Source organism: Rhinoderma darwinii, assembly GCF_050947455.1.
Source record: "Rhinoderma darwinii isolate aRhiDar2 chromosome 5 unlocalized genomic scaffold, aRhiDar2.hap1 SUPER_5_unloc_31, whole genome shotgun sequence".
Taxonomy (NCBI): domain Eukaryota; kingdom Metazoa; phylum Chordata; class Amphibia; order Anura; family Rhinodermatidae; genus Rhinoderma; species Rhinoderma darwinii.
Window position 1 is genome coordinate 141,747 of NW_027461789.1, and position 25,000 is coordinate 166,746.

General features: G+C 47.6%; 17 non-coding genes across 17 annotated transcripts; all 17 read left to right on the forward strand.

Moving 5' to 3' along the window:
- Positions 1-237: 237 nt before the first annotated feature.
- On the forward strand, positions 238-428 carry LOC142689684 (U2 spliceosomal RNA). The gene has a single exon (XR_012858534.1). It is a non-coding gene; the product is annotated as a U2 spliceosomal RNA (small nuclear RNA).
- Positions 429-1,712: 1,284 nt separating this feature from the next.
- Positions 1,713-1,903, forward strand: LOC142689711 (U2 spliceosomal RNA). Its single transcript, XR_012858558.1, has one exon. It is a non-coding gene; the product is annotated as a U2 spliceosomal RNA (small nuclear RNA).
- A 1,292-nt stretch (positions 1,904-3,195) lies between these two features.
- Positions 3,196-3,386, forward strand: LOC142689541 (U2 spliceosomal RNA). Its single transcript, XR_012858405.1, has one exon. It is a non-coding gene; the product is annotated as a U2 spliceosomal RNA (small nuclear RNA).
- A 1,292-nt stretch (positions 3,387-4,678) lies between these two features.
- On the forward strand, positions 4,679-4,869 carry LOC142689542 (U2 spliceosomal RNA). Its single transcript, XR_012858406.1, has one exon. It is a non-coding gene; the product is annotated as a U2 spliceosomal RNA (small nuclear RNA).
- A 1,296-nt stretch (positions 4,870-6,165) lies between these two features.
- Positions 6,166-6,356, forward strand: LOC142689545 (U2 spliceosomal RNA). Its single transcript, XR_012858408.1, has one exon. It is a non-coding gene; the product is annotated as a U2 spliceosomal RNA (small nuclear RNA).
- Positions 6,357-7,668: 1,312 nt separating this feature from the next.
- Positions 7,669-7,859, forward strand: LOC142689546 (U2 spliceosomal RNA). The gene has a single exon (XR_012858409.1). It is a non-coding gene; the product is annotated as a U2 spliceosomal RNA (small nuclear RNA).
- Positions 7,860-9,159: 1,300 nt separating this feature from the next.
- LOC142689547 (U2 spliceosomal RNA) lies at positions 9,160-9,350 on the forward strand. Its single transcript, XR_012858410.1, has one exon. It is a non-coding gene; the product is annotated as a U2 spliceosomal RNA (small nuclear RNA).
- A 1,288-nt stretch (positions 9,351-10,638) lies between these two features.
- On the forward strand, positions 10,639-10,829 carry LOC142689548 (U2 spliceosomal RNA). The gene has a single exon (XR_012858411.1). It is a non-coding gene; the product is annotated as a U2 spliceosomal RNA (small nuclear RNA).
- Positions 10,830-12,114: 1,285 nt separating this feature from the next.
- Positions 12,115-12,305, forward strand: LOC142689549 (U2 spliceosomal RNA). Its single transcript, XR_012858412.1, has one exon. It is a non-coding gene; the product is annotated as a U2 spliceosomal RNA (small nuclear RNA).
- A 1,296-nt stretch (positions 12,306-13,601) lies between these two features.
- On the forward strand, positions 13,602-13,792 carry LOC142689550 (U2 spliceosomal RNA). Its single transcript, XR_012858413.1, has one exon. It is a non-coding gene; the product is annotated as a U2 spliceosomal RNA (small nuclear RNA).
- Positions 13,793-15,093: 1,301 nt separating this feature from the next.
- On the forward strand, positions 15,094-15,284 carry LOC142689551 (U2 spliceosomal RNA). Its single transcript, XR_012858414.1, has one exon. It is a non-coding gene; the product is annotated as a U2 spliceosomal RNA (small nuclear RNA).
- A 1,300-nt stretch (positions 15,285-16,584) lies between these two features.
- On the forward strand, positions 16,585-16,775 carry LOC142689552 (U2 spliceosomal RNA). Its single transcript, XR_012858415.1, has one exon. It is a non-coding gene; the product is annotated as a U2 spliceosomal RNA (small nuclear RNA).
- Positions 16,776-18,064: 1,289 nt separating this feature from the next.
- Positions 18,065-18,255, forward strand: LOC142689553 (U2 spliceosomal RNA). Its single transcript, XR_012858416.1, has one exon. It is a non-coding gene; the product is annotated as a U2 spliceosomal RNA (small nuclear RNA).
- A 1,296-nt stretch (positions 18,256-19,551) lies between these two features.
- LOC142689554 (U2 spliceosomal RNA) lies at positions 19,552-19,742 on the forward strand. The gene has a single exon (XR_012858417.1). It is a non-coding gene; the product is annotated as a U2 spliceosomal RNA (small nuclear RNA).
- A 1,292-nt stretch (positions 19,743-21,034) lies between these two features.
- Positions 21,035-21,225, forward strand: LOC142689557 (U2 spliceosomal RNA). Its single transcript, XR_012858419.1, has one exon. It is a non-coding gene; the product is annotated as a U2 spliceosomal RNA (small nuclear RNA).
- Positions 21,226-22,501: 1,276 nt separating this feature from the next.
- On the forward strand, positions 22,502-22,692 carry LOC142689558 (U2 spliceosomal RNA). The gene has a single exon (XR_012858420.1). It is a non-coding gene; the product is annotated as a U2 spliceosomal RNA (small nuclear RNA).
- A 1,292-nt stretch (positions 22,693-23,984) lies between these two features.
- On the forward strand, positions 23,985-24,175 carry LOC142689559 (U2 spliceosomal RNA). Its single transcript, XR_012858421.1, has one exon. It is a non-coding gene; the product is annotated as a U2 spliceosomal RNA (small nuclear RNA).
- The last annotated feature ends 825 nt before the right edge of the window (positions 24,176-25,000 follow it).

Sequence of the window (25,000 nt, forward strand, 5' to 3'; positions counted from 1 at the left end):
GGCGTTGCCAGGAAGGCGTTTTTATGTAGATTCCTCCTCTTTCAGCACTGCATTGTGGTGCAAGCAAAAGAAGCAAATCCTGTCTGGCTTCCTCTCCGGCCTTTATTCACCTCCCGTGTAGCTGTGAGTGTGTGAGCCTGCAGGGCCCCATGGAATTGCCTAGAAGTAGGCTGAATCGCTGCAAGGGCTGAACAGCAGTATCGGGCAGGCTCGGGCAACGCGCGGCCCGTTCGGGTTATCGCTTCTCGGCCTTTTGGCTAAGATCAAGTGTAGTATCTGTTCTTATCAGTTTAATATCTGATACGTCCCCTATCTGGGGACCATATATTAAATGCATTTTTAGAACAGGGAGATGGAAATAGAGCTTGCTCTGTCCACTCCACGCATTGACCTGGTATTGCAGTATTTCCAGGACCGGTGCACCCTTTCCTTATGTGTTGACTAAAAGCAGATTCCAAAAGTGTTTTTTGTCTTTGCTATTGTTTCTGTCTTTCTGAAGGGATCTCCCCTTTTAATCCCATTATTTCAACACCTGTTGGACAATGCATGAGTGATAATGAGCTCATTGATTAAATGCAATTAATGAATAGATTGCCACCTCTTGTTGTGTGTCGTCTGTGTTTCTGTGTTTCCGGCATTTCACATTGGAACACCTCATTCACCTTCCTTGTCTTCTCTCCGCCCTCCCTTTTAGGTAAGTTAAAGAGCTGCACCTGAGCCAGCCACTGATTGATTGATTGATTGATTGATTGATTGATTGATTGATTGATTGATGCAGCACAACAGTCAAATAGTGGAGTGGAGTAGGGGAACAGCAAACAGCCAATAAAGCAGCCCGCCCGCTCGCCTGCCCGCCACAATGAACCTACCTGTGTACACTAGATGGATGTGATGGAATGTACTGTCGTCCCTACATTTCAAGAAGAAGTAAGAATTGCAGTTGCAACAAAGCCTTGCTTGCCTACAAAGAGAGCAGCAATTTGGATTTGTTACTATGTTACCTAGAAGAATAACAAACTGTGCAAGGATGGAGGTTGTAGGAGCAAGGAGAAGTTGTCTGTAAAGTTGGTGGATGCCTATTTTCCATTTTGCAGTCCCTTGTCTCCCTCTTGTGGCCTCCTGGAGGCAACTAGCTGTGCAAAAAAAAGACAGCCTGGCGGCCGGCTGTTGCAGTGTTGCCCTCTCAGGCAACACTGAGTGACTGACTGAGCCTCACCGTCTTATATAAAGTTCAGACGGAACTTTGCACGTGTCATAGTGGAGCCCTCAGGATTCCAGAGCCAGCTTTCTGACATCATAATGGGGCCTCAGAGATAAAAGCCTGGGCCCAGGCAGTGTTGGTCAGTGCTGCTCAGCAGGCAGCACTGGACTGGACTGGATTACAGCTGATACAAGGTGTGAAGGAACAAGGGGTGGCTGTGGGCATGCACTTGCTGCCGCTGCCAGTGTTTATCTGCATGGCAGCAGGGCATTTGGGCGTTGCCAGGAAGGCGTTTTTATGTAGATTCCTCCTCTTTCAGCACTGCATTGTGGTGCAAGCAAAAGAAGCAAATCCTGTCTGGCTTCCTCTCCGGCCTTTATTCACCTCCCGTGTAGCTGTGAGTGTGTGAGCCTGCAGGGCCCCATGGAATTGCCTAGAAGTAGGCTGAATCGCTGCAAGGGCTGAACAGCAGTATCGGGCAGGCTCGGGCAACGCGCGGCCCGTTCGGGTTATCGCTTCTCGGCCTTTTGGCTAAGATCAAGTGTAGTATCTGTTGTTATCAGTTTAATATCTGATACGTCCCCTATCTGGGGACCATATATTAAATGGATTTTTAGAACAGGGAGATGGAAATAGAGCTTGCTCTGTCCACTCCACGCATTGACCTGGTATTGCAGTATTTCCAGGACCGGTGCACCCTTTCCTTATGTGTTGACTAAAAGCAGATTCCAAAAGTGTTTTTTGTCTTTGCTATTGTTTCTGTCTTTCTGAAGGGATCTCCCCTTTTAATCCCATTATTTCAACACCTGTTGGACAATGCATGAGTGATAATGAGCTCATTGATTAAATGCAATTAATGAATAGATTGCCACCTCTTGTTGTGTGTCGTCTGTGTTTCTGTGTTTCCGGCATTTCACATTGGAACACCTCATTCACCTTCCTTGTCTTCTCTCCGCCCTCTCTTTTAGGTAAGTTAAAGAGCTGCACCTGAGCCAGCCACTGATTGATTGATTGATTGATTGATTGATTGATTGATTGATTGATTGATTGATTGATGCAGCACAACAGTCAAATAGTGGAGTGGAGTAGGGGAACAGCAAACAGCCAATAAAGCAGCCCGCCCGCTCGCCTGCCCGCCACAATGGACCTACCTGTGTACACTAGATGGATGTGATGGAATGTACTGTCGTCCCTACATTTCAAGAAGAAGTAAGAATTGCAGTTGCAACAAAGCCTTGCTTGCCTACAAAGAGAGCAGCAATTTGGATTTGTTACTATGTTACCTAGAAGAATAACAAACTGTGCAAGGATGGAGGTTGTAGGAGCAAGGAGAAGTTGTCTGTAAAGTTGGTGGATGCCTATTTTCCATTTTGCAGTCCCTTGTCTCCCTCTTGTGGCCTCCTGGAGGCAACTAGCTGTGCAAAAAAAAGACAGCCTGGCGGCCGGCTGTTGCAGTGTTGCCCTCTCAGGCAACACTGAGTGACTGACTGAGCCTCACCGTCTTATATAAAGTTCAGACGGAACTTTGCACGTGTCATAGTGGAGCCCTCAGGATTCCAGAGCCAGCTTTCTGACATCATAATGGGGCCTCAGAGATAAAAGCCTGGGCCCAGGCAGTGTTGGTCAGTGCTGCTCAGCAGGCAGCACTGGACTGGACTGGATTACAGCTGATACAAGGTGTGAAGGAACAAGGGGTGGCTGTGGGCATGCACTTGCTGCCGCTGCCAGTGTTTATCTGCATGGCAGCAGGGCATTTGGGCGTTGCCAGGAAGGCGTTTTTATGTAGATTCCTCCTCTTTCAGCACTGCATTGTGGTGCAAGCAAAAGAAGCAAATCCTGTCTGGCTTCCTCTCCGGCCTTTATTCACCTCCCGTGTAGCTGTGAGTGTGTGAGCCTGCAGGGCCCCATGGAATTGCCTAGAAGTAGGCTGAATCGCTGCAAGGGCTGAACAGCAGTATCGGGCAGGCTCGGGCAACGCGCGGCCCGTTCGGGTTATCGCTTCTCGGCCTTTTGGCTAAGATCAAGTGTAGTATCTGTTCTTATCAGTTTAATATCTGATACGTCCCCTATCTGGGGACCATATATTAAATGGATTTTTAGAACAGGGAGATGGAAATAGAGCTTGCTCTGTCCACTCCACGCATTGACCTGGTATTGCAGTATTTCCAGGACCGGTGCACCCTTTCCTTATGTGTTGACTAAAAGCAGATTCCAAAAGTGTTTTTTGTCTTTGCTATTGTTTCTGTCTTTCTGAAGGGATCTCCCCTTTTAATCCCATTATTTCAACACCTGTTGGACAATGCATGAGTGATAATGAGCTCATTGATTAAATGCAATTAATGAATAGATTGCCACCTCTTGTTGTGTGTCGTCTGTGTTTCTGTGTTTCCGGCATTTCACATTGGAACACCTCATTCACCTTCCTTGTCTTCTCTCCGCCCTCCCTTTTAGGTAAGTTAAAGAGCTGCACCTGAGCCAGCCACTGATTGATTGATTGATTGATTGATTGATTGATTGATTGATTGATTGATTGATTGATGCAGCACAACAGTCAAATAGTGGAGTGGAGTAGGGGAACAGCAAACAGCCAATAAAGCAGCCCGCCCGCTCGCCTGCCCGCCACAATGGACCTACCTGTGTACACTAGATGGATGTGATGGAATGTACTGTCGTCCCTACATTTCAAGAAGAAGTAAGAATTGCAGTTGCAACAAAGCCTTGCTTGCCTACAAAGAGAGCAGCAATTTGGATTTGTTACTATGTTACCTAGAAGAATAACAAACTGTGCAAGGATGGAGGTTGTAGGAGCAAGGAGAAGTTGTCTGTAAAGTTGGTGGATGCCTATTTTCCATTTTGCAGTCCCTTGTCTCCCTCTTGTGGCCTCCTGGAGGCAACTAGCTGTGCAAAAAAAAGACAGCCTGGCGGCCGGCTGTTGCAGTGTTGCCCTCTCAGGCAACACTGAGTGACTGACTGAGCCTCACCGTCTTATATAAAGTTCAGACGGAACTTTGCACGTGTCATAGTGGAGCCCTCAGGATTCCAGAGCCAGCTTTCTGACATCATAATGGGGCCTCAGAGATAAAAGCCTGGGCCCAGGCAGTGTTGGTCAGTGCTGCTCAGCAGGCAGCACTGGACTGGACTGGATTACAGCTGATACAAGGTGTGAAGGAACAAGGGGTGGCTGTGGGCATGCACTTGCTGCCGCTGCCAGTGTTTATCTGCATGGCAGCAGGGCATTTGGGCGTTGCCAGGAAGGCGTTTTTATGTAGATTCCTCCTCTTTCAGCACTGCATTGTGGTGCAAGCAAAAGAAGCAAATCCTGTCTGGCTTCCTCTCCGGCCTTTATTCACCTCCCGTGTAGCTGTGAGTGTGTGAGCCTGCAGGGCCCCATGGAATTGCCTAGAAGTAGGCTGAATCGCTGCAAGGGCTGAACAGCAGTATCGGGCAGGCTCGGGCAACGCGCGGCCCGTTCGGGTTATCGCTTCTCGGCCTTTTGGCTAAGATCAAGTGTAGTATCTGTTCTTATCAGTTTAATATCTGATACGTCCCCTATCTGGGGACCATATATTAAATGGATTTTTAGAACAGGGAGATGGAAATAGAGCTTGCTCTGTCCACTCCACGCATTGACCTGGTATTGCAGTATTTCCAGGACCGGTGCACCCTTTCCTTATGTGTTGACTAAAAGCAGATTCCAAAAGTGTTTTTTGTCTTTGCTATTGTTTCTGTCTTTCTGAAGGGATCTCCCCTTTTAATCCCATTATTTCAACACCTGTTGGACAATGCATGAGTGATAATGAGCTCATTGATTAAATGCAATTAATGAATAGATTGCCACCTCTTGTTGTGTGTCGTCTGTGTTTCTGTGTTTCCGGCATTTCACATTGGAACACCTCATTCACCTTCCTTGTCTTCTCTCCGCCCTCCCTTTTAGGTAAGTTAAAGAGCTGCACCTGAGCCAGCCACTGATTGATTGATTGATTGATTGATTGATTGATTGATTGATTGATTGATTGATTGATTGATGCAGCACAACAGTCAAATAGTGGAGTGGAGTAGGGGAACAGCAAACAGCCAATAAAGCAGCCCGCCCGCTCGCCTGCCCGCCACAATGGACCTACCTGTGTACACTAGATGGATGTGATGGAATGTACTGTCGTCCCTACATTTCAAGAAGAAGTAAGAATTGCAGTTGCAACAAAGCCTTGCTTGCCTACAAAGAGAGCAGCAATTTGGATTTGTTACTATGTTACCTAGAAGAATAACAAACTGTGCAAGGATGGAGGTTGTAGGAGCAAGGAGAAGTTGTCTGTAAAGTTGGTGGATGCCTATTTTCCATTTTGCAGTCCCTTGTCTCCCTCTTGTGGCCTCCTGGAGGCAACTAGCTGTGCAAAAAAAAGACAGCCTGGCGGCCGGCTGTTGCAGTGTTGCCCTCTCAGGCAACACTGAGTGACTGACTGAGCCTCACCGTCTTATATAAAGTTCAGACGGAACTTTGCACGTGTCATAGTGGAGCCCTCAGGATTCCAGAGCCAGCTTTCTGACATCATAATGGGGCCTCAGAGATAAAAGACTGGGCCCAGGCAGTGTTGGTCAGTGCTGCTCAGCAGGCAGCACTGGACTGGACTGGATTACAGCTGATACAAGGTGTGAAGGAACAAGGGGTGGCTGTGGGCATGCACTTGCTGCCGCTGCCAGTGTTTATCTGCATGGCAGCAGGGCATTTGGGCGTTGCCAGGAAGGCGTTTTTATGTAGATTCCTCCTCTTTCAGCACTGCATTGTGGTGCAAGCAAAAGAAGCAAATCCTGTCTGGCTTCCTCTCCGGCCTTTATTCACCTCCCGTGTAGCTGTGAGTGTGTGAGCCTGCAGGGCCCCATGGAATTGCCTAGAAGTAGGCTGAATCGCTGCAAGGGCTGAACAGCAGTATCGGGCAGGCTCGGGCAACGCGCGGCCCGTTCGGGTTATCGCTTCTCGGCCTTTTGGCTAAGATCAAGTGTAGTATCTGTTCTTATCAGTTTAATATCTGATACGTCCCCTATCTGGGGACCATATATTAAATGGATTTTTAGAACAGGGAGATGGAAATAGAGCTTGCTCTGTCCACTCCACGCATTGACCTGGTATTGCAGTATTTCCAGGACCGGTGCACCCTTTCCTTATGTGTTGACTAAAAGCAGATTCCAAAAGTGTTTTTTGTCTTTGCTATTGTTTCTGTCTTTCTGAAGGGATCTCCCCTTTTAATCCCATTATTTCAACACCTGTTGGACAATGCATGAGTGATAATGAGCTCATTGATTAAATGCAATTAATGAATAGATTGCCACCTCTTGTTGTGTGTCGTCTGTGTTTCTGTGTTTCCGGCATTTCACATTGGAACACCTCATTCACCTTCCTTGTCTTCTCTCCGCCCTCCCTTTTAGGTAAGTTAAAGAGCTGCACCTGAGCCAGCCACTGATTGATTGATTGATTGATTGATTGATTGATTGATTGATTGATTGATTGATTGATTGATTGATTGATTGATTGATGCAGCACAACAGTCAAATAGTGGAGTGGAGTAGGGGAACAGCAAACAGCCAATAAAGCAGCCCGCCCGCTCGCCTGCCCGCCACAATGGACCTACCTGTGTACACTAGATGGATGTGATGGAATGTACTGTCGTCCCTACATTTCAAGAAGAAGTAAGAATTGCAGTTGCAACAAAGCCTTGCTTGCCTACAAAGAGAGCAGCAATTTGGATTTGTTACTATGTTACCTAGAAGAATAACAAACTGTGCAAGGATGGAGGTTGTAGGAGCAAGGAGAAGTTGTCTGTAAAGTTGGTGGATGCCTATTTTCCATTTTGCAGTCCCTTGTCTCCCTCTTGTGGCCTCCTGGAGGCAACTAGCTGTGCAAAAAAAAGACAGCCTGGCGGCCGGCTGTTGCAGTGTTGCCCTCTCAGGCAACACTGAGTGACTGACTGAGCCTCACCGTCTTATATAAAGTTCAGACGGAACTTTGCACGTGTCATAGTGGAGCCCTCAGGATTCCAGAGCCAGCTTTCTGACATCATAATGGGGCCTCAGAGATAAAAGCCTGGGCCCAGGCAGTGTTGGTCAGTGCTGCTCAGCAGGCAGCACTGGACTGGACTGGATTACAGCTGATACAAGGTGTGAAGGAACAAGGGGTGGCTGTGGGCATGCACTTGCTGCCGCTGCCAGTGTTTATCTGCATGGCAGCAGGGCATTTGGGCGTTGCCAGGAAGGCGTTTTTATGTAGATTCCTCCTCTTTCAGCACTGCATTGTGGTGCAAGCAAAAGAAGCAAATCCTGTCTGGCTTCCTCTCCGGCCTTTATTCACCTCCCGTGTAGCTGTGAGTGTGTGAGCCTGCAGGGCCCCATGGAATTGCCTAGAAGTAGGCTGAATCGCTGCAAGGGCTGAACAGCAGTATCGGGCAGGCTCGGGCAACGCGCGGCCCGTTCGGGTTATCGCTTCTCGGCCTTTTGGCTAAGATCAAGTGTAGTATCTGTTCTTATCAGTTTAATATCTGATACGTCCCCTATCTGGGGACCATATATTAAATGGATTTTTAGAACAGGGAGATGGAAATAGAGCTTGCTCTGTCCACTCCACGCATTGACCTGGTATTGCAGTATTTCCAGGACCGGTGCACCCTTTCCTTATGTGTTGACTAAAAGCAGATTCCAAAAGTGTTTTTTGTCTTTGCTATTGTTTCTGTCTTTCTGAAGGGATCTCCCCTTTTAATCCCATTATTTCAACACCTGTTGGACAATGCATGAGTGATAATGAGCTCATTGATTAAATGCAATTAATGAATAGATTGCCACCTCTTGTTGTGTGTCGTCTGTGTTTCTGTGTTTCCGGCATTTCACATTGGAACACCTCATTCACCTTCCTTGTCTTCTCTCCGCCCTCCCTTTTAGGTAAGTTAAAGAGCTGCACCTGAGCCAGCCACTGATTGATTGATTGATTGATTGATTGATTGATTGATTGATTGATTGATTGATTGATTGATTGATGCAGCACAACAGTCAAATAGTGGAGTGGAGTAGGGGAACAGCAAACAGCCAATAAAGCAGCCCGCCCGCTCGCCTGCCCGCCACAATGGACCTACCTGTGTACACTAGATGGATGTGATGGAATGTACTGTCGTCCCTACATTTCAAGAAGAAGTAAGAATTGCAGTTGCAACAAAGCCTTGCTTGCCTACAAAGAGAGCAGCAATTTGGATTTGTTACTATGTTACCTAGAAGAATAACAAACTGTGCAAGGATGGAGGTTGTAGGAGCAAGGAGAAGTTGTCTGTAAAGTTGGTGGATGCCTATTTTCCATTTTGCAGTCCCTTGTCTCCCTCTTGTGGCCTCCTGGAGGCAACTAGCTGTGCAAAAAAAAGACAGCCTGGCGGCCGGCTGTTGCAGTGTTGCCCTCTCAGGCAACACTGAGTGACTGACTGAGCCTCACCGTCTTATATAAAGTTCAGACGGAACTTTGCACGTGTCATAGTGGAGCCCTCAGGATTCCAGAGCCAGCTTTCTGACATCATAATGGGGCCTCAGAGATAAAAGCCTGGGCCCAGGCAGTGTTGGTCAGTGCTGCTCAGCAGGCAGCACTGGACTGGACTGGATTACAGCTGATACAAGGTGTGAAGGAACAAGGGGTGGCTGTGGGCATGCACTTGCTGCCGCTGCCAGTGTTTATCTGCATGGCAGCAGGGCATTTGGGCGTTGCCAGGAAGGCGTTTTTATGTATATTCCTCCTCTTTCAGCACTGCATTGTGGTGCAAGCAAAAGAAGCAAATCCTGTCTGGCTTCCTCTCCGGCCTTTATTCACCTCCCGTGTAGCTGTGAGTGTGTGAGCCTGCAGGGCCCCATGGAATTGCCTAGAAGTAGGCTGAATCGCTGCAAGGGCTGAACAGCAGTATCGGGCAGGCTCGGGCAACGCGCGGCCCGTTCGGGTTATCGCTTCTCGGCCTTTTGGCTAAGATCAAGTGTAGTATCTGTTCTTATCAGTTTAATATCTGATACGTCCCCTATCTGGGGACCATATATTAAATGGATTTTTAGAACAGGGAGATGGAAATAGAGCTTGCTCTGTCCACTCCACGCATTGACCTGGTATTGCAGTATTTCCAGGACCGGTGCACCCTTTCCTTATGTGTTGACTAAAAGCAGATTCCAAAAGTGTTTTTTGTCTTTGCTATTGTTTCTGTCTTTCTGAAGGGATCTCCCCTTTTAATCCCATTATTTCAACACCTGTTGGACAATGCATGAGTGATAATGAGCTCATTGATTAAATGCAATTAATGAATAGATTGCCACCTCTTGTTGTGTGTCGTCTGTGTTTCTGTGTTTCCGGCATTTCACATTGGAACACCTCATTCACCTTCCTTGTCTTCTCTCCGCCCTCCCTTTTAGGTAAGTTAAAGAGCTGCACCTGAGCCAGCCACTGATTGATTGATTGATTGATTGATTGATTGATTGATTGATTGATTGATTGATGCAGCACAACAGTCAAATAGTGGAGTGGAGTAGGGGAACAGCAAACAGCCAATAAAGCAGCCCGCCCGCTCGCCTGCCCGCCACAATGGACCTACCTGTGTACACTAGATGGATGTGATGGAATGTACTGTCGTCCCTACATTTCAAGAAGAAGTAAGAATTGCAGTTGCAACAAAGCCTTGCTTGCCTACAAAGAGAGCAGCAATTTGGATTTGTTACTATGTTACCTAGAAGAATAACAAACTGTGCAAGGATGGAGGTTGTAGGAGCAAGGAGAAGTTGTCTGTAAAGTTGGTGGATGCCTATTTTCCATTTTGCAGTCCCTTGTCTCCCTCTTGTGGCCTCCTGGAGGCAACTAGCTGTGCAAAAAAAAGACAGCCTGGCGGCCGGCTGTTGCAGTGTTGCCCTCTCAGGCAACACTGAGTGACTGACTGAGCCTCACCGTCTTATATAAAGTTCAGACGGAACTTTGCACGTGTCATAGTGGAGCCCTCAGGATTCCAGAGCCAGCTTTCTGACATCATAATGGGGCCTCAGAGATAAAAGCCTGGGCCCAGGCAGTGTTGGTCAGTGCTGCTCAGCAGGCAGCACTGGACTGGACTGGATTACAGCTGATACAAGGTGTGAAGGAACAAGGGGTGGCTGTGGGCATGCACTTGCTGCCGCTGCCAGTGTTTATCTGCATGGCAGCAGGGCATTTGGGCGTTGCCAGGAAGGCGTTTTTATGTAGATTCCTCCTCTTTCAGCACTGCATTGTGGTGCAAGCAAAAGAAGCAAATCCTGTCTGGCTTCCTCTCCGGCCTTTATTCACCTCCCGTGTAGCTGTGAGTGTGTGAGCCTGCAGGGCCCCATGGAATTGCCTAGAAGTAGGCTGAATCGCTGCAAGGGCTGAACAGCAGTATCGGGCAGGCTCGGGCAACGCGCGGCCCGTTCGGGTTATCGCTTCTCGGCCTTTTGGCTAAGATCAAGTGTAGTATCTGTTCTTATCAGTTTAATATCTGATACGTCCCCTATCTGGGGACCATATATTAAATGGATTTTTAGAACAGGGAGATGGAAATAGAGCTTGCTCTGTCCACTCCACGCATTGACCTGGTATTGCAGTATTTCCAGGACCGGTGCACCCTTTCCTTATGTGTTGACTAAAAGCAGATTCCAAAAGTGTTTTTTGTCTTTGCTATTGTTTCTGTCTTTCTGAAGGGATCTCCCCTTTTAATCCCATTATTTCAACACCTGTTGGACAATGCATGAGTGATAATGAGCTCATTGATTAAATGCAATTAATGAATAGATTGCCACCTCTTGTTGTGTGTCGTCTGTGTTTCTGTGTTTCCGGCATTTCACATTGGAACACCTCATTCACCTTCCTTGTCTTCTCTCCGCCCTCCCTTTTAGGTAAGTTAAAGAGCTGCACCTGAGCCAGCCACTGATTGATTGATTGATTGATTGATTGATTGATTGATTGATTGATTGATTGCAGCACAACAGTCAAATAGTGGAGTGGAGTAGGGGAACAGCAAACAGCCAATAAAGCAGCCCGCCCGCTCGCCTGCCCGCCACAATGGACCTACCTGTGTACACTAGATGGATGTGATGGAATGTACTGTCGTCCCTACATTTCAAGAAGAAGTAAGAATTGCAGTTGCAACAAAGCCTTGCTTGCCTACAAAGAGAGCAGCAATTTGGATTTGTTACTATGTTACCTAGAAGAATAACAAACTGTGCAAGGATGGAGGTTGTAGGAGCAAGGAGAAGTTGTCTGTAAAGTTGGTGGATGCCTATTTTCCATTTTGCAGTCCCTTGTCTCCCTCTTGTGGCCTCCTGGAGGCAACTAGCTGTGCAAAAAAAAGACAGCCTGGCGGCCGGCTGTTGCAGTGTTGCCCTCTCAGGCAACACTGAGTGACTGACTGAGCCTCACCGTCTTATATAAAGTTCAGACGGAACTTTGCACGTGTCATAGTGGAGCCCTCAGGATTCCAGAGCCAGCTTTCTGACATCATAATGGGGCCTCAGAGATAAAAGCCTGGGCCCAGGCAGTGTTGGTCAGTGCTGCTCAGCAGGCAGCACTGGACTGGACTGGATTACAGCTGATACAAGGTGTGAAGGAACAAGGGGTGGCTGTGGGCATGCACTTGCTGCCGCTGCCAGTGTTTATCTGCATGGCAGCAGGGCATTTGGGCGTTGCCAGGAAGGCGTTTTTATGTAGATTCCTCCTCTTTCAGCACTGCATTGTGGTGCAAGCAAAAGAAGCAAATCCTGTCTGGCTTCCTCTCCGGCCTTTATTCACCTCCCGTGTAGCTGTGAGTGTGTGAGCCTGCAGGGCCCCATGGAATTGCCTAGAAGTAGGCTGAATCGCTGCAAGGGCTGAACAGCAGTATCGGGCAGGCTCGGGCAACGCGCGGCCCGTTCGGGTTATCGCTTCTCGGCCTTTTGGCTAAGATCAAGTGTAGTATCTGTTCTTATCAGTTTAATATCTGATACGTCCCCTATCTGGGGACCATATATTAAATGGATTTTTAGAACAGGGAGATGGAAATAGAGCTTGCTCTGTCCACTCCACGCATTGACCTGGTATTGCAGTATTTCCAGGACCGGTGCACCCTTTCCTTATGTGTTGACTAAAAGCAGATTCCAAAAGTGTTTTTTGTCTTTGCTATTGTTTCTGTCTTTCTGAAGGGATCTCCCCTTTTAATCCCATTATTTCAACACCTGTTGGACAATGCATGAGTGATAATGAGCTCATTGATTAAATGCAATTAATGAATAGATTGCCACCTCTTGTTGTGTGTCGTCTGTGTTTCTGTGTTTCCGGCATTTCACATTGGAACACCTCATTCACCTTCCTTGTCTTCTCTCCGCCCTCCCTTTTAGGTAAGTTAAAGAGCTGCACCTGAGCCAGCCACTGATTGATTGATTGATTGATTGATTGATTGATTGATTGATTGATTGATTGATTGATTGATGCAGCACAACAGTCAAATAGTGGAGTGGAGTAGGGGAACAGCAAACAGCCAATAAAGCAGCCCGCCCGCTCGCCTGCCCGCCACAATGGACCTACCTGTGTACACTAGATGGATGTGATGGAATGTACTGTCGTCCCTACATTTCAAGAAGAAGTAAGAATTGCAGTTGCAACAAAGCCTTGCTTGCCTACAAAGAGAGCAGCAATTTGGATTTGTTACTATGTTACCTAGAAGAATAACAAACTGTGCAAGGATGGAGGTTGTAGGAGCAAGGAGAAGTTGTCTGTAAAGTTGGTGGATGCCTATTTTCCATTTTGCAGTCCCTTGTCTCCCTCTTGTGGCCTCCTGGAGGCAACTAGCTGTGCAAAAAAAAGACAGCCTGGCGGCCGGCTGTTGCAGTGTTGCCCTCTCAGGCAACACTGAGTGACTGACTGAGCCTCACCGTCTTATATAAAGTTCAGACGGAACTTTGCACGTGTCATAGTGGAGCCCTCAGGATTCCAGAGCCAGCTTTCTGACATCATAATGGGGCCTCAGAGATAAAAGCCTGGGCCCAGGCAGTGTTGGTCAGTGCTGCTCAGCAGGCAGCACTGGACTGGACTGGATTACAGCTGATACAAGGTGTGAAGGAACAAGGGGTGGCTGTGGGCATGCACTTGCTGCCGCTGCCAGTGTTTATCTGCATGGCAGCAGGGCATTTGGGCGTTGCCAGGAAGGCGTTTTTATGTAGATTCCTCCTCTTTCAGCACTGCATTGTGGTGCAAGCAAAAGAAGCAAATCCTGTCTGGCTTCCTCTCCGGCCTTTATTCACCTCCCGTGTAGCTGTGAGTGTGTGAGCCTGCAGGGCCCCATGGAATTGCCTAGAAGTAGGCTGAATCGCTGCAAGGGCTGAACAGCAGTATCGGGCAGGCTCGGGCAACGCGCGGCCCGTTCGGGTTATCGCTTCTCGGCCTTTTGGCTAAGATCAAGTGTAGTATCTGTTCTTATCAGTTTAATATCTGATACGTCCCCTATCTGGGGACCATATATTAAATGGATTTTTAGAACAGGGAGATGGAAATAGAGCTTGCTCTGTCCACTCCACGCATTGACCTGGTATTGCAGTATTTCCAGGACCGGTGCACCCTTTCCTTATGTGTTGACTAAAAGCAGATTCCAAAAGTGTTTTTTGTCTTTGCTATTGTTTCTGTCTTTCTGAAGGGATCTCCCCTTTTAATCCCATTATTTCAACACCTGTTGGACAATGCATGAGTGATAATGAGCTCATTGATTAAATGCAATTAATGAATAGATTGCCACCTCTTGTTGTGTGTCGTCTGTGTTTCTGTGTTTCCGGCATTTCACATTGGAACACCTCATTCACCTTCCTTGTCTTCTCTCCGCCCTCCCTTTTAGGTAAGTTAAAGAGCTGCACCTGAGCCAGCCACTGATTGATTGATTGATTGATTGATTGATTGATTGATTGATTGATTGATTGATTGATTGATTGATTGCAGCACAACAGTCAAATAGTGGAGTGGAGTAGGGGAACAGCAAACAGCCAATAAAGCAGCCCGCCCGCTCGCCTGCCCGCCACAATGGACCTACCTGTGTACACTAGATGGATGTGATGGAATGTACTGTCGTCCCTACATTTCAAGAAGAAGTAAGAATTGCAGTTGCAACAAAGCCTTGCTTGCCTACAAAGAGAGCAGCAATTTGGATTTGTTACTATGTTACCTAGAAGAATAACAAACTGTGCAAGGATGGAGGTTGTAGGAGCAAGGAGAAGTTGTCTGTAAAGTTGGTGGATGCCTATTTTCCATTTTGCAGTCCCTTGTCTCCCTCTTGTGGCCTCCTGGAGGCAACTAGCTGTGCAAAAAAAAGACAGCCTGGCGGCCGGCTGTTGCAGTGTTGCCCTCTCAGGCAACACTGAGTGACTGACTGAGCCTCACCGTCTTATATAAAGTTCAGACGGAACTTTGCACGTGTCATAGTGGAGCCCTCAGGATTCCAGAGCCAGCTTTCTGACATCATAATGGGGCCTCAGAGATAAAAGCCTGGGCCCAGGCAGTGTTGGTCAGTGCTGCTCAGCAGGCAGCACTGGACTGGACTGGATTACAGCTGATACAAGGTGTGAAGGAACAAGGGGTGGCTGTGGGCATGCACTTGCTGCCGCTGCCAGTGTTTATCTGCATGGCAGCAGGGCATTTGGGCGTTGCCAGGAAGGCGTTTTTATGTAGATTCCTCCTCTTTCAGCACTGCATTGTGGTGCAAGCAAAAGAAGCAAATCCTGTCTGGCTTCCTCTCCGGCCTTTATTCACCTCCCGTGTAGCTGTGAGTGTGTGAGCCTGCAGGGCCCCATGGAATTGCCTAGAAGTAGGCTGAATCGCTGCAAGGGCTGAACAGCAGTATCGGGCAGGCTCGGGCAACGCGCGGCCCGTTCGGGTTATCGCTTCTCGGCCTTTTGGCTAAGATCAAGTGTAGTATCTGTTCTTATCAGTTTAATATCTGATACGTCCCCTATCTGGGGACCATATATTAAATGGATTTTTAGAACAGGGAGATGGAAATAGAGCTTGCTCTGTCCACTCCACGCATTGACCTGGTATTGCAGTATTTCCAGGACCGGTGCACCCTTTCCTTATGTGTTGACTAAAAGCAGATTCCAAAAGTGTTTTTTGTCTTTGCTATTGTTTCTGTCTTTCTGAAGGGATCTCCCCTTTTAATCCCATTATTTCAACACCTGTTGGACAATGCATGAGTGATAATGAGCTCATTGATTAAATGCAATTAATGAATAGATTGCCACCTCTTGTTGTGTGTCGTCTGTGTTTCTGTGTTTCCGGCATTTCACATTGGAACACCTCATTCACCTTCCTTGTCTTCTCTCCGCCCTCCCTTTTAGGTAAGTTAAAGAGCTGCACCTGAGCCAGCCACTGATTGATTGATTGATTGATTGATTGATTGATTGATTGATTGATTGATTGATTGATTGATTGATGCAGCACAACAGTCAAATAGTGGAGTGGAGTAGGGGAACAGCAAACAGCCAATAAAGCAGCCCGCCCGCTCGCCTGCCCGCCACAATGGACCTACCTGTGTACACTAGATGGATGTGATGGAATGTACTGTCGTCCCTACATTTCAAGAAGAAGTAAGAATTGCAGTTGCAACAAAGCCTTGCTTGCCTACAAAGAGAGCAGCAATTTGGATTTGTTACTATGTTACCTAGAAGAATAACAAACTGTGCAAGGATGGAGGTTGTAGGAGCAAGGAGAAGTTGTCTGTAAAGTTGGTGGATGCCTATTTTCCATTTTGCAGTCCCTTGTCTCCCTCTTGTGGCCTCCTGGAGGCAACTAGCTGTGCAAAAAAAAGACAGCCTGGCGGCCGGCTGTTGCAGTGTTGCCCTCTCAGGCAACACTGAGTGACTGACTGAGCCTCACCGTCTTATATAAAGTTCAGACGGAACTTTGCACGTGTCATAGTGGAGCCCTCAGGATTCCAGAGCCAGCTTTCTGACATCATAATGGGGCCTCAGAGATAAAAGCCTGGGCCCAGGCAGTGTTGGTCAGTGCTGCTCAGCAGGCAGCACTGGACTGGACTGAATTACAGCTGATACAAGGTGTGAAGGAACAAGGGGTGGCTGTGGGCATGCACTTGCTGCCGCTGCCAGTGTTTATCTGCATGGCAGCAGGGCATTTGGGCGTTGCCAGGAAGGCGTTTTTATGTAGATTCCTCCTCTTTCAGCACTGCATTGTGGTGCAAGCAAAAGAAGCAAATCCTGTCTGGCTTCCTCTCCGGCCTTTATTCACCTCCCGTGTAGCTGTGAGTGTGTGAGCCTGCAGGGCCCCATGGAATTGCCTAGAAGTAGGCTGAATCGCTGCAAGGGCTGAACAGCAGTATCGGGCAGGCTCGGGCAACGCGCGGCCCGTTCGGGTTATCGCTTCTCGGCCTTTTGGCTAAGATCAAGTGTAGTATCTGTTCTTATCAGTTTAATATCTGATACGTCCCCTATCTGGGGACCATATATTAAATGGATTTTTAGAACAGGGAGATGGAAATAGAGCTTGCTCTGTCCACTCCACGCATTGACCTGGTATTGCAGTATTTCCAGGACCGGTGCACCCTTTCCTTATGTGTTGACTAAAAGCAGATTCCAAAAGTGTTTTTTGTCTTTGCTATTGTTTCTGTCTTTCTGAAGGGATCTCCCCTTTTAATCCCATTATTTCAACACCTGTTGGACAATGCATGAGTGATAATGAGCTCATTGATTAAATGCAATTAATGAATAGATTGCCACCTCTTGTTGTGTGTCGTCTGTGTTTCTGTGTTTCCGGCATTTCACATTGGAACACCTCATTCACCTTCCTTGTCTTCTCTCCGCCCTCCCTTTTAGGTAAGTTAAAGAGCTGCACCTGAGCCAGCCACTGATTGATTGATTGATTGATTGATTGATTGATTGATTGATTGATTGATTGATTGCAGCACAACAGTCAAATAGTGGAGTGGAGTAGGGGAACAGCAAACAGCCAATAAAGCAGCCCGCCCGCTCGCCTGCCCGCCACAATGGACCTACCTGTGTACACTAGATGGATGTGATGGAATGTACTGTCGTCCCTACATTTCAAGAAGAAGTAAGAATTGCAGTTGCAACAAAGCCTTGCTTGCCTACAAAGAGAGCAGCAATTTGGATTTGTTACTATGTTACCTAGAAGAATAACAAACTGTGCAAGGATGGAGGTTGTAGGAGCAAGGAGAAGTTGTCTGTAAAGTTGGTGGATGCCTATTTTCCATTTTGCAGTCCCTTGTCTCCCTCTTGTGGCCTCCTGGAGGCAACTAGCTGTGCAAAAAAAAGACAGCCTGGCGGCCGGCTGTTGCAGTGTTGCCCTCTCAGGCAACACTGAGTGACTGACTGAGCCTCACCGTCTTATATAAAGTTCAGACGGAACTTTGCACGTGTCATAGTGGAGCCCTCAGGATTCCAGAGCCAGCTTTCTGACATCATAATGGGGCCTCAGAGATAAAAGCCTGGGCCCAGGCAGTGTTGGTCAGTGCTGCTCAGCAGGCAGCACTGGACTGGACTGGATTACAGCTGATACAAGGTGTGAAGGAACAAGGGGTGGCTGTGGGCATGCACTTGCTGCCGCTGCCAGTGTTTATCTGCATGGCAGCAGGGCATTTGGGCGTTGCCAGGAAGGCGTTTTTATGTAGATTCCTCCTCTTTCAGCACTGCATTGTGGTGCAAGCAAAAGAAGCAAATCCTGTCTGGCTTCCTCTCCGGCCTTTATTCACCTCCCGTGTAGCTGTGAGTGTGTGAGCCTGCAGGGCCCCATGGAATTGCCTAGAAGTAGGCTGAATCGCTGCAAGGGCTGAACAGCAGTATCGGGCAGGCTCGGGCAACGCGCGGCCCGTTCGGGTTATCGCTTCTCGGCCTTTTGGCTAAGATCAAGTGTAGTATCTGTTCTTATCAGTTTAATATCTGATACGTCCCCTATCTGGGGACCATATATTAAATGGATTTTTAGAACAGGGAGATGGAAATAGAGCTTGCTCTGTCCACTCCACGCATTGACCTGGTATTGCAGTATTTCCAGGACCGGTGCACCCTTTCCTTATGTGTTGACTAAAAGCAGATTCCAAAAGTGTTTTTTGTCTTTGCTATTGTTTCTGTCTTTCTGAAGGGATCTCCCCTTTTAATCCCATTATTTCAACACCTGTTGGACAATGCATGAGTGATAATGAGCTCATTGATTAAATGCAATTAATGAATAGATTGCCACCTCTTGTTGTGTGTCGTCTGTGTTTCTGTGTTTCCGGCATTTCACATTGGAACACCTCATTCACCTTCCTTGTCTTCTCTCCGCCCTCCCTTTTAGGTAAGTTAAAGAGCTGCACCTGAGCCAGCCACTGATTGATTGATTGATTGATTGATTGATTGATTGATTGATTGATTGATTGATTGATTGATGCAGCACAACAGTCAAATAGTGGAGTGGAGTAGGGGAACAGCAAACAGCCAATAAAGCAGCCCGCCCGCTCGCCTGCCCGCCACAATGGACCTACCTGTGTACACTAGATGGATGTGATGGAATGTACTGTCGTCCCTACATTTCAAGAAGAAGTAAGAATTGCAGTTGCAACAAAGCCTTGCTTGCCTACAAAGAGAGCAGCAATTTGGATTTGTTACTATGTTACCTAGAAGAATAACAAACTGTGCAAGGATGGAGGTTGTAGGAGCAAGGAGAAGTTGTCTGTAAAGTTGGTGGATGCCTATTTTCCATTTTGCAGTCCCTTGTCTCCCTCTTGTGGCCTCCTGGAGGCAACTAGCTGTGCAAAAAAAAGACAGCCTGGCGGCCGGCTGTTGCAGTGTTGCCCTCTCAGGCAACACTGAGTGACTGACTGAGCCTCACCGTCTTATATAAAGTTCAGACGGAACTTTGCACGTGTCATAGTGGAGCCCTCAGGATTCCAGAGCCAGCTTTCTGACATCATAATGGGGCCTCAGAGATAAAAGCCTGGGCCCAGGCAGTGTTGGTCAGTGCTGCTCAGCAGGCAGCACTGGACTGGACTGGATTACAGCTGATACAAGGTGTGAAGGAACAAGGGGTGGCTGTGGGCATGCACTTGCTGCCGCTGCCAGTGTTTATCTGCATGGCAGCAGGGCATTTGGGCGTTGCCAGGAAGGCGTTTTTATGTAGATTCCTCCTCTTTCAGCACTGCATTGTGGTGCAAGCAAAAGAAGCAAATCCTGTCTGGCTTCCTCTCCGGCCTTTATTCACCTCCCGTGTAGCTGTGAGTGTGTGAGCCTGCAGGGCCCCATGGAATTGCCTAGAAGTAGGCTGAATCGCTGCAAGGGCTGAACAGCAGTATCGGGCAGGCTCGGGCAACGCGCGGCCCGTTCGGGTTATCGCTTCTCGGCCTTTTGGCTAAGATCAAGTGTAGTATCTGTTCTTATCAGTTTAATATCTGATACGTCCCCTATCTGGGGACCATATATTAAATGGATTTTTAGAACAGGGAGATGGAAATAGAGCTTGCTCTGTCCACTCCACGCATTGACCTGGTATTGCAGTATTTCCAGGACCGGTGCACCCTTTCCTTATGTGTTGACTAAAAGCAGATTCCAAAAGTGTTTTTTGTCTTTGCTATTGTTTCTGTCTTTCTGAAGGGATCTCCCCTTTTAATCCCATTATTTCAACACCTGTTGGACAATGCATGAGTGATAATGAGCTCATTGATTAAATGCAATTAATGAATAGATTGCCACCTCTTGTTGTGTGTCGTCTGTGTTTCTGTGTTTCCGGCATTTCACATTGGAACACCTCATTCACCTTCCTTGTCTTCTCTCCGCCCTCCCTTTTAGGTAAGTTAAAGAGCTGCACCTGAGCCAGCCACTGATCGATTGATTGATTGATTGATTGATTGATTGATTGATTGATTGATTGATTGATGCAGCACAACAGTCAAATAGTGGAGTGGAGTAGGGGAACAGCAAACAGCCAATAAAGCAGCCCGCCCGCTCGCCTGCCCGCCACAATGGACCTACCTGTGTACACTAGATGGATGTGATGGAATGTACTGTCGTCCCTACATTTCAAGAAGAAGTAAGAATTGCAGTTGCAACAAAGCCTTGCTTGCCTACAAAGAGAGCAGCAATTTGGATTTGTTACTATGTTACCTAGAAGAATAACAAACTGTGCAAGGATGGAGGTTGTAGGAGCAAGGAGAAGTTGTCTGTAAAGTTGGTGGATGCCTATTTTCCATTTTGCAGTCCCTTGTCTCCCTCTTGTGGCCTCCTGGAGGCAACTAGCTGTGCAAAAAAAAGACAGCCTGGCGGCCGGCTGTTGCAGTGTTGCCCTCTCAGGCAACACTGAGTGACTGACTGAGCCTCACAGTCTTATATAAAGTTCAGACGGAACTTTGCACGTGTCATAGTGGAGCCCTCAGGATTCCAGAGCCAGCTTTCTGACATCATAATGGGGCCTCAGAGATAAAAGCCTGGGCCCAGGCAGTGTTGGTCAGTGCTGCTCAGCAGGCAGCACTGGACTGGACTGGATTACAGCTGATACAAGGTGTGAAGGAACAAGGGTTGGCTGTGGGCATGCACTTGCTGCCGCTGCCAGTGTTTATCTGCATGGCAGCAGGGCATTTGGGCGTTGCCAGGAAGGCGTTTTTATGTAGATTCCTTCTCTTTCAGCACTGCATTGTGGTGCAAGCAAAAGAAGCAAATCCTGTCTGGCTTCCTCTCCGGCCTTTATTCACCTCCCGTGTAGCTGTGAGTGTGTGAGCCTGCAGGGCCCCATGGAATTGCCTAGAAGTAGGCTGAATCGCTGCAAGGGCTGAACAGCAGTATCGGGCAGGCTCGGGCAACGCGCGGCCCGTTCGGGTTATCGCTTCTCGGCCTTTTGGCTAAGATCAAGTGTAGTATCTGTTCTTATCAGTTTAATATCTGATACGTCCCCTATCTGGGGACCATATATTAAATGGATTTTTAGAACAGGGAGATGGAAATAGAGCTTGCTCTGTCCACTCCACGCATTGACCTGGTATTGCAGTATTTCCAGGACCGGTGCACCCTTTCCTTATGTGTTGACTAAAAGCAGATTCCAAAAGTGTTTTTTGTCTTTGCTATTGTTTCTGTCTTTCTGAAGGGATCTCCCCTTTTAATCCCATTATTTCAACACCTGTTGGACAATGCATGAGTGATAATGAGCTCATTGATTAAATGCAATTAATGAATAGATTGCCACCTCTTGTTGTGTGTCGTCTGTGTTTCTGTGTTTCCGGCATTTCACATTGGAACACCTCATTCACCTTCCTTGTCTTCTCTCCGCCCTCCCTTTTAGGTAAGTTAAAGAGCTGCACCTGAGCCAGCCACTGATTGATTGATTGATTGATTGATTGATTGATTGATTGATGCAGCACAACAGTCAAATAGTGGAGTGGAGTAGGGGAACAGCAAACAGCCAATAAAGCAGCCCGCCCGCTCGCCTGCCCGCCACAATGGACCTACCTGTGTACACTAGATGGATGTGATGGAATGTACTGTCGTCCCTACATTTCAAGAAGAAGTAAGAATTGCAGTTGCAACAAAGCCTTGCTTGCCTACAAAGAGAGCAGCAATTTGGATTTGTTACTATGTTACCTAGAAGAATAACAAACTGTGCAAGGATGGAGGTTGTAGGAGCAAGGAGAAGTTGTCTGTAAAGTTGGTGGATGCCTATTTTCCATTTTGCAGTCCCTTGTCTCCCTCTTGTGGCCTCCTGGAGGCAACTAGCTGTGCAAAAAAAAGACAGCCTGGCGGCCGGCTGTTGCAGTGTTGCCCTCTCAGGCAACACTGAGTGACTGACTGAGCCTCACCGTCTTATATAAAGTTCAGACGGAACTTTGCACGTGTCATAGTGGAGCCCTCAGGATTCCAGAGCCAGCTTTCTGACATCATAATGGGGCCTCAGAGATAAAAGCCTGGGCCCAGGCAGTGTTGGTCAGTGCTGCTCAGCAGGCAGCACTGGACTGGACTGGATTACAGCTGATACAAGGTGTGAAGGAACAAGGGGTGGCTGTGGGCATGCACTTGCTGCCGCTGCCAGTGTTTATCTGCATGGCAGCAGGGCATTTGGGCGTTGCCAGGAAGGCGTTTTTATGTAGATTCCTCCTCTTTCAGCACTGCATTGTGGTGCAAGCAAAAGAAGCAAATCCTGTCTGGCTTCCTCTCCGGCCTTTATTCACCTCCCGTGTAGCTGTGAGTGTGTGAGCCTGCAGGGCCCCATGGAATTGCCTAGAAGTAGGCTGAATCGCTGCAAGGGCTGAACAGCAGTATCGGGCAGGCTCGGGCAACGCGCGGCCCGTTCGGGTTATCGCTTCTCGGCCTTTTGGCTAAGATCAAGTGTAGTATCTGTTCTTATCAGTTTAATATCTGATACGTCCCCTATCTGGGGACCATATATTAAATGGATTTTTAGAACAGGGAGATGGAAATAGAGCTTGCTCTGTCCACTCCACGCATTGACCTGGTATTGCAGTATTTCCAGGACCGGTGCACCCTTTCCTTATGTGTTGACTAAAAGCAGATTCCAAAAGTGTTTTTTGTCTTTGCTATTGTTTCTGTCTTTCTGAAGGGATCTCCCCTTTTAATCCCATTATTTCAACACCTGTTGGACAATGCATGAGTGATAATGAGCTCATTGATTAAATGCAATTAATGAATAGATTGCCACCTCTTGTTGTGTGTCGTCTGTGTTTCTGTGTTTCCGGCATTTCACATTGGAACACCTCATTCACCTTCCTTGTCTTCTCTCCGCCCTCCCTTTTAGATAAGTTAAAGAGCTGCACCTGAGCCAGCCACTGATTGATTGATTGATTGATTGATTGATTGATTGATTGATTGATTGATTGATTGATGCAGCACAACAGTCAAATAGTGGAGTGGAGTAGGGGAACAGCAAACAGCCAATAAAGCAGCCCGCCCGCTCGCCTGCCCGCCACAATGGACCTACCTGTGTACACTAGATGGATGTGATGGAATGTACTGTCGTCCCTACATTTCAAGAAGAAGTAAGAATTGCAGTTGCAACAAAGCCTTGCTTGCCTACAAAGAGAGCAGCAATTTGGATTTGTTACTATGTTACCTAGAAGAATAACAAACTGTGCAAGGATGGAGGTTGTAGGAGCAAGGAGAAGTTGTCTGTAAAGTTGGTGGATGCCTATTTTCCATTTTGCAGTCCCTTGTCTCCCTCTTGTGGCCTCCTGGAGGCAACTAGCTGTGCAAAAAAAAGACAGCCTGGCGGCCGGCTGTTGCAGTGTTGCCCTCTCAGGCAACACTAAGTGACTGACTGAGCCTCACCGTCTTATATAAAGTTCAGACGGAACTTTGCACGTGTCATAGTGGAGCCCTCAGGATTCCAGAGCCAGCTTTCTGACATCATAATGGGGCCTCAGAGATAAAAGCCTGGGCCCAGGCAGTGTTGGTCAGTGCTGCTCAGCAGGCAGCACTGGACTGGACTGGATTACAGCTGATACAAGGTGTGAAGGAACAAGGGGTGGCTGTGGGCATGCACTTGCTGCCGCTGCCAGTGTTTATCTGCATGGCAGCAGGGCATTTGGGCGTTGCCAGGAAGGCGTTTTTATGTAGATTCCTCCTCTTTCAGCACTGCATTGTGGTGCAAGCAAAAGAAGCAAATCCTGTCTGGCTTCCTCTCCGGCCTTTATTCACCTCCCGTGTAGCTGTGAGTGTGTGAGCCTGCAGGACCCCATGGAATTGCCTAGAAGTAGGCTGAATCGCTGCAAGGGCTGAACAGCAGTATCGGGCAGGCTCGGGCAACGCGCGGCCCGTTCGGGTTATCGCTTCTCGGCCTTTTGGCTAAGATCAAGTGTAGTATCTGTTCTTATCAGTTTAATATCTGATACGTCCCCTATCTGGGGACCATATATTAAATGGATTTTTAGAACAGGGAGATGGAAATAGAGCTTGCTCTGTCCACTCCACGCATTGACCTGGTATTGCAGTATTTCCAGGACCGGTGCACCCTTTCCTTATGTGTTGACTAAAAGCAGATTCCAAAAGTGTTTTTTGTCTTTGCTATTGTTTCTGTCTTTCTGAAGGGATCTCCCCTTTTAATCCCATTATTTCAACACCTGTTGGACAATGCATGAGTGATAATGAGCTCATTGATTAAATGCAATTAATGAATAGATTGCCACCTCTTGTTGTGTGTCGTCTGTGTTTCTGTGTTTCCGGCATTTCACATTGGAACACCTCATTCACCTTCCTTGTCTTCTCTCCGCCCTCCCTTTTAGGTAAGTTAAAGAGCTGCACCTGAGCCAGCCACTGATTGATTGATTGATTGATTGATTGATTGATTGATTGATTGATTGATGCAGCACAACAGTCAAATAGTGGAGTGGAGTAGGGGAACAGCAAACAGCCAATAAAGCAGCCCGCCCGCTCGCCTGCCCGCCACAATGGACCTACCTGTGTACACTAGATGGATGTGATGGAATGTACTGTCGTCCCTACATTTCAAGAAGAAGTAAGAATTGCAGTTGCAACAAAGCCTTGCTTGCCTACAAAGAGAGCAGCAATTTGGATTTGTTACTATGTTACCTAGAAGAATAACAAACTGTGCAAGTATGGAGGTTGTAGGAGCAAGGAGAAGTTGTCTGTAAAGTTGGTGGATGCCTATTTTCCATTTTGCAGTCCCTTGTCTCCCTCTTGTGGCCTCCTGGAGGCAACTAGCTGTGCAAAAAAAAGACAGCCTGGCGGCCGGCTGTTGCAGTGTTGCCCTCTCAGGCAACACTGAGTGACTGACTGAGCCTCACCGTCTTATATAAAGTTCAGACGGAACTTTGCACGTGT